The sequence below is a fragment of the Hydra vulgaris genome, chromosome 12 (assembly GCF_038396675.1).
Source record: "Hydra vulgaris chromosome 12, alternate assembly HydraT2T_AEP".
NCBI classification, from domain to species: domain Eukaryota; kingdom Metazoa; phylum Cnidaria; class Hydrozoa; order Anthoathecata; family Hydridae; genus Hydra; species Hydra vulgaris.
The window spans coordinates 37,797,501-37,807,500 of record NC_088931.1 but is presented as its reverse complement, the minus strand read 5'-3'; the positions used below and the strand labels follow the sequence as shown (position 1 = coordinate 37,807,500).

The 10,000-nt window shown below is 27.1% G+C and overlaps 1 long non-coding RNA gene across 1 annotated transcript in view; it reads right to left on the bottom strand.

Moving 5' to 3' along the window:
* LOC136088703 (uncharacterized) overlaps window positions 1-2,099 on the bottom strand; it is a 3,684-nt gene extending 1,585 nt beyond the window's left edge. Inside the window, exon 1 of the long non-coding RNA XR_010642408.1 lies at window positions 1-2,099. This exon is cut by the window's left edge and continues 946 nt beyond it. This is a non-coding gene — a long non-coding RNA (uncharacterized LOC136088703).
* Window positions 2,100-10,000: the final 7,901 nt, after the last annotated feature.

The window sequence follows — 10,000 nt, the reverse complement described above, 5'->3', positions numbered from 1 at the left end:
TTCTTTTTCATCAGTAGAAATATCTCTAAAACATGTCACAAGTATGACCATCGATACCATCAACAGGAATGTCAAGTTGTAATATCAATTTAGTAAGTTGAATATTAATTTTTTCAAATACAGATTTAGCGTTTATAAAGTAAGTACCTCCAGATCCCTGTCAAAGCTTAGAAAAAGCTTTTTCAAGGGGATCTGTTGAAAACCAACCTAATAAGACAAACTTTGCTCCATTACTCAACAAAGTTTCTACAAGATCAACAAAGCCATAACATGAATGCGCTATTGCATTGCTAGTATCTAGCGTAAGCTGTTTTACACGCTTACCTGTAGGTTTCATAAAATTTGACAGTTCAGCAATATCTCGTAGCAGTTGTAACTGTTGATCACCAACTGAGTGGATTTCTTTGCATAATTCATTTCTAAACCGAATGCCAGCACCAGGTGCTTTGACATTAACAACATTCGAAAAAAAATTATTTTTTCAATAAATACAGCAGTACCTTCAAATGCTTTATTTTCAATCTCTGGATGCGTTCTTAATACAGCTACTGTTTTTTGCAAAAAACAGACAAACAAAACTTTACAGATTGTCTCTCTATTGGTTTTGGATAAACTGATTTAGCTGTAAGTTTAGAGAGTTTAAAAAGACTATTACACTCAGTTTTATATATAGTTTCTAAATCACTCCACTTAGCCAAAGCCAGTTCTTTATTGTTCAAAAATTGAAGTTCCCCAGTCTTTTTTGTCAACCAATTGTTTCGTATAGATTCTAGTAGATGCACATAATCATACAATAAATATATACCTGATGTTGTTAACCATGGTTTACTATCAACTGTTTTAAACATTCCAAAAAATCTTTGATTTACTTGGTTACCATCAGTAATTATTACCAGTGTCTTACTATTTTCGATATTATTTATTGTATAGACAATTTGTTGACATTGAGCAAACTGAAATTCAGAGGAAAGATTTGCAACAGGTTGAGCTCTACATATAAATTCTGGACCTCCAAAAAGACATTTAATCATAAATGATAAAATTGTTTTAGCTAACTTTTCAGGGTAGTTTACTGCTTGACCAAACAAAGCACCTCTTTGGTAAAGCAATGAAGCTTTGACATAGACCTCATCAATTAGTAGTATGGAAATTCTTTTTAATGGATTTAAATTCATAAAAATACTATTTATGAAACTTAGGTCCTCCATTGAGCTTATTTTTGAAGTCAATCGTGTTAAAGTCCTTATACTTGGCAACTTGTAGTCAATACACAAACAATCATATAAACTTCGTTGTAGTTGTAATTGATATTGTAGTTGAAGTTGAGATAGTCCGACTTGCACAGAGATACACAGCATTTCAAAGGCATTTTTTAAGGTATTTAAAAAAACTAATCGTTAGTTTGACAATATTATTACCTTACAATGTTAACGCCTTGAAACTTACAACGTTATCGTCTTGAAGTTGCGCTATCTAATTTATAAACCAATCAAATTTTAAAGATTTATTAAAAAAGCGCAAACACAAACTTTCGTCTAATGTTAAAAGATGAAAATGTAAACACAGTATTAGGAATTGGCCTTCAGTTTAACAAATTTGTTGCGCGATGTCAAGACCTGTTATTATAGAAGGCCGCGGTCACACATAATATAATATTCTGAAACTAATAAACAAACATCTAAAAGTCTATAAGTAAATTTATTCTTTGATCATTGCCTTTATATCCTATCTTATTTTCATATCATAATCTATTATGGTATTATTTATATAACATATCACAACAATATTATTAAATTTGTGATGTTCAAATATCATATGAACATTCTCTAACATGTTCATATGATATTTGAATATAGTTCTTGAGTATATTATCTGCAAACAATTGACTGATGCAAGTTTAAATGTTGTCAAAAACCAAGCATGCATGCATGGGACACTGCAGTGTCCCACAAAGAAATGCTGGTTTGAAAGTCAAATTTTCTTTATTAAAAAAAAATATTAAAATAGGGGGGAGAAGGTTTCCGTAATTTTTTTTAGGCTCCAAAACTTTTAACTTTATATATAATAAGGTTCATAAAACTAAGGGACTTACGAAGTAAATTGAGGAACAAAACAGGATATTTACAGAAACTTTTCAATTTTTAATCTGGAGTACTAGTGTAATTGGGAATTAAGTCTCTGGGTCCAGTATTCAAAGTAATATGATCTAAAGTAATATATAAATTAAATAAAATGCTTTAAAATGCATGCAGTTATACATATAACTCCTGACAGTTAACTATATGTATAACTAGTTATACATAAAATTTATTATATAAACTTATTTTCTAAGGTTATGCTTGAACAAATTAGTACCAATTAATTCAAATTCAAGATTTAGTTCAAGTTCAAGTTCTTATTTGTTCATTGTTTTTTCACTATTTTATATTTAATTGTTCAAATTTGTTAACTGGTACTAATTCTTACTACAGGAAGAATATTTATCATTGTTGAACGTGATTTTATTAGTAACTTAATTTTTACTTTCAACATATTTTGACAACACCCTTTACATTTTGAATGATGATAGCTTTACTTTTCTATTGATGTTAAATTTATTACGTTTCAATAACTCAGATTGAATTTTACTGAATTATTGTAAGCTTTGTAAGAATTTGCTGTATATCAAATGGTGTTGTAAATAAAGTAAAAATTATATATATATATATATATATATATATATATATATATATATATATATATATATATATATATATATATATATATATATATATATATATATATATATATATAGTATTTAGGCTATGCCAGTAGATAGAGGGGCAGTGTGAGTTTAACAATAATTAACAATGGGGAGGGAATGTTGAGACCAAAATAATGTCAATTAAAAAATTGAATTAAAAAAAAAAGTAAATTATTTTATTTAAAAAAAAGTAAAACAATTTATGCTAGCTTTAAGCAGGTTTTAGAGGTGTTTACACCAACAATGTGGTCTAAAAACTTCTTGCTTTGGTTGCTTAAAACTGTAGAGGATCATAGGAAAAACAATTTAAATTCAGAAATTAGCTTGCTTATCTGAAAGAACAATTTGTGATTTTTTTTTAATTTTAGTACTGTTGAGAATAAACGTATAATTGAACCGGAAAAAAATTGATGGTATATGCATTTTTTATATTATATTAACAATTCAGATATACCATCATAATATGATAACAAAAACTGACATCATTTTCAATGGGAGATGGCAAAAAATTGACTGAGTTTGATAAAGGGTGAAGGTGTTCAATAAACCTGGTCATCATCTGACATCATTATGCATAGATGATCCTATGATTTAGGTAAAATAAGTAATCAATTTGCCATATTTCTCTTTAGAAAGTGTAAGAAAAAAGCATTGTTATGCTGAGAACCTACCTATTGAGCAAGCTTTGACCACCTATTTTATAAATTTGAGAGACAGAAGTGGAAGTGCGAATCGCAAAAGAACTAATAACAATGCTCTAAATTGATTTTAACTTTGTAGACTAACATTAATATAGTATTTAGAAATAATAAATGAAGTTTACATGATTTTTATAGTTTGTATTTATTTCCATTAATTATCAGTTGTCAGTCTCTATTTTATAAAATGAATTAAAAAACTATTTATTTATAGTATAATATTAATACATAAATACTAGTTTCCTAATGCTAGTATCATCACAATGTTAATGGTATTCATTTTAAAGTGAAATTTTGTATCAATTTTATTGTTTTAATGTTGTATATATATATATATATATATATATATATATATATATATATATATATATATATATATATATATATATATATATATATATATATATATATACATATTGTTTTTACTTTATTTAAAACGACTTTGATATACAACAAACCCCTACAAAGCTTTCAATAATTCAGTTATGATACAATCTGAGTTATTGAAATGTAATAAATTTAACATCAATAGAAAAGTAAAGCTGTCATCATTTAAAGTGTAAAGGGTGTTGTCAAAATATGTTGAAAATAAAATTAACAAATAAAATCACGTTCATCAATGATAAACATTCTTACTGTAGTAAGAAATAGTACTAATTAACAAATTTGAACAAATAAATATAAAATTAACAAAAACAATGAATAAATAAGAACTTTAACTTGAACTTTAACTAAATCTTAAACTTGAATTAATTGGTACTAATTTGTTCAAGAATAACCTTAAAAAATAAGTTTCTATAACAAATTATATGTATAACTAGTTATACATATAGATTACTATCAGGAGTTATATGTATAACTATATCAGGAATTATATGTATAACTATATCAGGAGTTATATGTATAACTATATCAGGAGTTATATGTATAACTATATGCATTTTAAAGTATACTATTTTATTTAAACATTACTTTAGATTATATTACTTTAAAAACTGGACCCAGAGGCTTTATTCCCAATAACACTGTGGTACTCCAGATTAAAAATTGAAAAGTTTTTGTTAATATCCTGTTTTTGTTCCTCAATGTAGTTTGTAAGTCCCTTAAGTCATAAGGACCTTATTATATCTAAAGTTAAAAGTTTTGGAGCATAATAAAAGTTACAGAAACTTATCTCCCCCACCACCACCACCCTATTTTTTTCTTTTTTAACAAAGAAAATTGGGAATTCTTTGACTTTCAAACCTGAATTTTTTTTGTGGGACACTGTAGTGTCCCATGCATGCATGCTTGGTTTTTGACAACATTTGAACTTTCATCAGTTAATTGTTAGCAGATAATATACTCAAGATCTATATTCAAATAACTATTATATTATCCTAATAATACGTCTATATGCACAAATCTTAATCTTATTTCTATAAAGAAAGATAAACATTATTTGTGGTACTTATATACTTGCTTGCCATTCTCTATATTAATATAAAATATTCTCACACAATATAAATGTAACGCAATGCAATGTCGATTTAAAATTTTCTTTTTTTTAGTTTTTTTTTAAAAGTTTTTTTTTTTAGTTTCCAGCTTTCAAATTAATTCCCATGCAAATCCCACATGAAACCCACGTGGGATTTCCCATGTGTGTAAATACCATATGGTTCCCACATGTAACCCATGTGGGATTACCCACATGGGTTTAAGGTGACAAATTTCCATACGGATACCACATGGGAAAATCCGTCCCACGTAAATCCCATCAATCCCACACGAAACCCACGCGGAACCCATGTGGGACGCGATTTTATTTTTCACTGGGAATGCCCCAGAAGAACGTACACGGAGTGTTTCAGACAGTGGTTGGACAAAGCAAAGCATTGCATTTCAATTGTTTATAAAGATATTTCTTTCCGGAAAGTTTGGATTTTCATAAACGTATATGAATTTGTTTACTCTTACAATACAAAAAAGCTCTCGTTCCTTAACTAAATTTATTTTTTTGGTTCTTACCCAGTGAAAAATAAAATCGCGTCCCACATGGGTTCCGCGTGGGTTTCGTGTGGGATTGATGGGATTTACGTGGGACGGATTTTCCCATGTGGTATCCGTATGGAAATTTGTCACCTTAAACCCATGTGGGTAATCCCACATGGGTTACATGTGGGAACCATATGGTATTTACACACATGGGAAATCCCACGTGGGTTTCATGTGGGATTTGCATGGGAATTAATTTGAAAGCTGGAAACTAAAAAAAAAACTTTTAAAAAAAAACTAAAAAAAAGAAAATTTTAAATCGACATTGCATTGCGTTACATTTATATTGTGTGAAAATATTTTATATTAATATAGAGAATGGCAAGCAAGTATATAAGTACCACAAATAATGTTTATCTTTCTTTATAGAAATAAGATTAAGATTTGTGCATATAGACGTATTATTCGGATAATATAATAGTTATTTGAATATAGATCTTGAGTATATTATCTGCTAACAATTAACTGATGAATGTTCAATTGTTGTCAAAAACCCAGCCTGCAGGCATGGGACACTACAGTGTCCCACAAAAAAAATTCAGGTTTGAAAGTCAAAGAATTTCCCAATTTTCTTTGTTAAAAAAGAAAAAAATAGGGTGGTGGTGGTGGGGGAGATAAGTTTCTGTAACTTTTATTATGCTCCAAAACTTTTAACTTTAGATATAATAAGGTCCTTATAGACTTAAGGGACTTACAAACTACATTGAGGAACAAAAACAGGATATTAACAAAAACTTTTCAATTTTTAATCTGGAGTACCACAGTGTTATTGGGAATAAAGCCTCTGGGTCCAGTTTTTAAAGTAATATAATCTAAAGTAATGTTTAAATAAAATAGTATACTTTAAAATGCATATAGTTATACATATAACTCCTGATATAGTTATACATATAACTCCTGATATAGTTATACATATAATTCCTGATATAGTTATACATATAACTCCTGATAGTAATCTATATGTATAACTAGTTATACATATAATTTGTTATAGAAACTTATTTTTTAAGGTTATTCTTGAACAAATTAGTACCAATTAATTTAGAATTTTAAGATTTAGTTAAAGTTCAAGTTAAAGTTCTTATTTATTCATTGTTTTTGTTAATTTTATATTTATTTGTTCAAATTTGTTAATTAGTACTATTTCTTCTACCGTAAGAATGTTTATCATTGATGAACGTGATTTTATTTGTTAATTTTATTTTCAACATATTTTGACAACACCCTTTACACTTTAAATAGTAGCAGGTTTTACTTTCTATTGATGTTAAATTTATTACATTTCAATAACTCAGATTGTATCATAACTGAATTATTGAAAGCTCTGTGGGTTTGTTGTATATCAAAGTCGTTTTAAATAAAGTAAAAACAATATGTATATATATATATATATATATATATATATATATATATATATATATATATATATATATATATATATATATATATATATATATATATATACAACATTAAAACAATAAAATTGATACAAAATTTCACTTTAAAATGAATACCATTAACATTGTGATGATACTAGCATTAGGAAACTAGTATTTATGTATTAATATTATACTCCTCAATAAATAGTTTTTTAATTCATTTTATAAAATAAGAGTGACAACTGATAATTAATGGAAATAAATACAAACTATAAAAATCATGTAAACTTCATTTATTATTTCTAAATACTATATTAATGTTAGTCTACAAAGTTAAAATCAATTTAGAGCATTGTTATTAGTTCTTTTGCGATTCGCACTTCCACTTCTGTCTCTCAAATTTATAAAATAGGTGGTCAAAGCTTGCTCAATAGGTAGGTTCTCAGCATAACAATGCTTTTTTCTTACACTTTTCAAGAGAAATATGGCAAATTGATTACTTATTTTACCTAAATCATAGGATCATCTATGCATAATGATGTCAGATGATGACCAGGTTATTGAACACCTTCACCCTTTATCAAACTCAGTCAATTTTTTGCCATCTCCCATTGAAAATGATGTCAGTTTTTGTTATCATATTATGATGGTATATCTGAATTGTTAATATAATATAAAAAATGCATATACCATCAATTTTTTTCCGGTTCAATTATACGTTTATTCTCAACAGTACTAAAATTAAAAAAAAATCACAAATTGTTCTTTCAGATAAGCAAGCTAATTTCTGAATTTAAATTGTTTTTCCTATGATCCTCTACAGTTTTAAGCAACCAAAGCAAGAAGTTTTTAGACCACATTGTTGGTGTAAACACCTCTAAAACCTGCTTAAAGCTAGCATAAATTGTTTTACTTTTTTTTAAATAAAATAATTTACTTTTTTTAATTCAATTTTTTAATTGACATTATTTTGGTCTCAACATTCCCTCCCCATTGTTAATTATTGTTAAACTCACACTGCCCCTCTATCTACTGGCATAGCCTAAATACTATATATATATATATATATATATATATATATATATATATATATATATATATATATATATATATATATATATATATATATATATATATATATATATATATATAATTTTTACTTTATTTACAACACCATTTGATATACAGCAAATTCTTACAAAGCTTACAATAATTCAGTAAAATTCAATCTGAGTTATTGAAACGTAATAAATTTAACATCAATAGAAAAGTAAAGCTATCATCATTCAAAATGTAAAGGGTGTTGTCAAAATATGTTGAAAGTAAAATTAAGTTACTAATAAAATCACGTTCAACAATGATAAATATTCTTCCTGTAGTAAGAATTAGTACCAGTTAACAAATTTGAACAATTAAATATAAAATAGTGAAAAAACAATGAACAAATAAGAACTTGAACTTGAACTAAATCTTGAATTTGAATTAATTGGTACTAATTTGTTCAAGCATAACCTTAGAAAATAAGTTTATATAATAAATTTTATGTATAACTAGTTATACATATAGTTAACTGTCAGGAGTTATATGTATAACTGCATGCATTTTAAAGCATTTTATTTAATTTATATATTACTTTAGATCATATTACTTTGAATACTGGACCCAGAGACTTAATTCCCAATTACACTAGTACTCCAGATTAAAAATTGAAAAGTTTCTGTAAATATCCTGTTTTTGTTCCTCAATTTACTTCGTAAGTCCCTTAGTTTTATGAACCTTATTATATATAAAGTTAAAAGTTTTGGAGCCTAAAAAAAATTACGGAAACCTTCTCCCTATTTTAATATTTTTTTTTAATAAAGAAAATTTGACTTTCAAACCAGCATTTCTTTGTGGGACACTGCAGTGTCCCATGCATGCATGCTTGGTTTTTGACAACATTTAAACTTGCATCAGTCAATTGTTTGCAGATAATATACTCAAGAACTATATTCAAATATCATATGAACATGTTAGAGAATGTTCATATGATATTTGAACATCACAAATTTAATAATATTGTTGTGATATGTTATATAAATAATACCATAATAGATTATGATATGAAAATAAGATAGGATATAAAGGCAATGATCAAAGAATAAATTTACTTATAGACTTTTAGATGTTTGTTTATTAGTTTCAGAATATTATATTATGTGTGACCGCGGCCTTCTATAATAACAGGTCTTGACATCGCGCAACAAATTTGTTAAACTGAAGGCCAATTCCTAATACTGTGTTTACATTTTCATCTTTTAACATTAGACGAAAGTTTGTGTTTGCGCTTTTTTAATAAATCTTTAAAATTTGATTGGTTTATAAATTAGATAGCGCAACTTCAAGACGATAACGTTGTAAGTTTCAAGGCGTTAACATTGTAAGGTAATAATATTGTCAAACTAACGATTAGTTTTTTTAAATACCTTAAAAAATGCCTTTGAAATGCTGTGTATCTCTGTGCAAGTCGGACTATCTCAACTTCAACTACAATATCAATTACAACTACAACGAAGTTTATATGATTGTTTGTGTATTGACTACAAGTTGCCAAGTATAAGGACTTTAACACGATTGACTTCAAAAATAAGCTCAATGGAGGACCTAAGTTTCATAAATAGTATTTTTATGAATTTAAATCCATTAAAAAGAATTTCCATACTACTAATTGATGAGGTCTATGTCAAAGCTTCATTGCTTTACCAAAGAGGTGCTTTGTTTGGTCAAGCAGTAAACTACCCTGAAAAGTTAGCTAAAACAATTTTATCATTTATGATTAAATGTCTTTTTGGAGGTCCAGAATTTATATGTAGAGCTCAACCTGTTGCAAATCTTTCCTCTGAATTTCAGTTTGCTCAATGTCAACAAATTGTCTATACAATAAATAATATCGAAAATAGTAAGACACTGGTAATAATTACTGATGGTAACCAAGTAAATCAAAGATTTTTTGGAATGTTTAAAACAGTTGATAGTAAACCATGGTTAACAACATCAGGTATATATTTATTGTATGATTATGTGCATCTACTAGAATCTATACGAAACAATTGGTTGACAAAAAAGACTGGGGAACTTCAATTTTTGAACAATAAAGAACTGGCTTT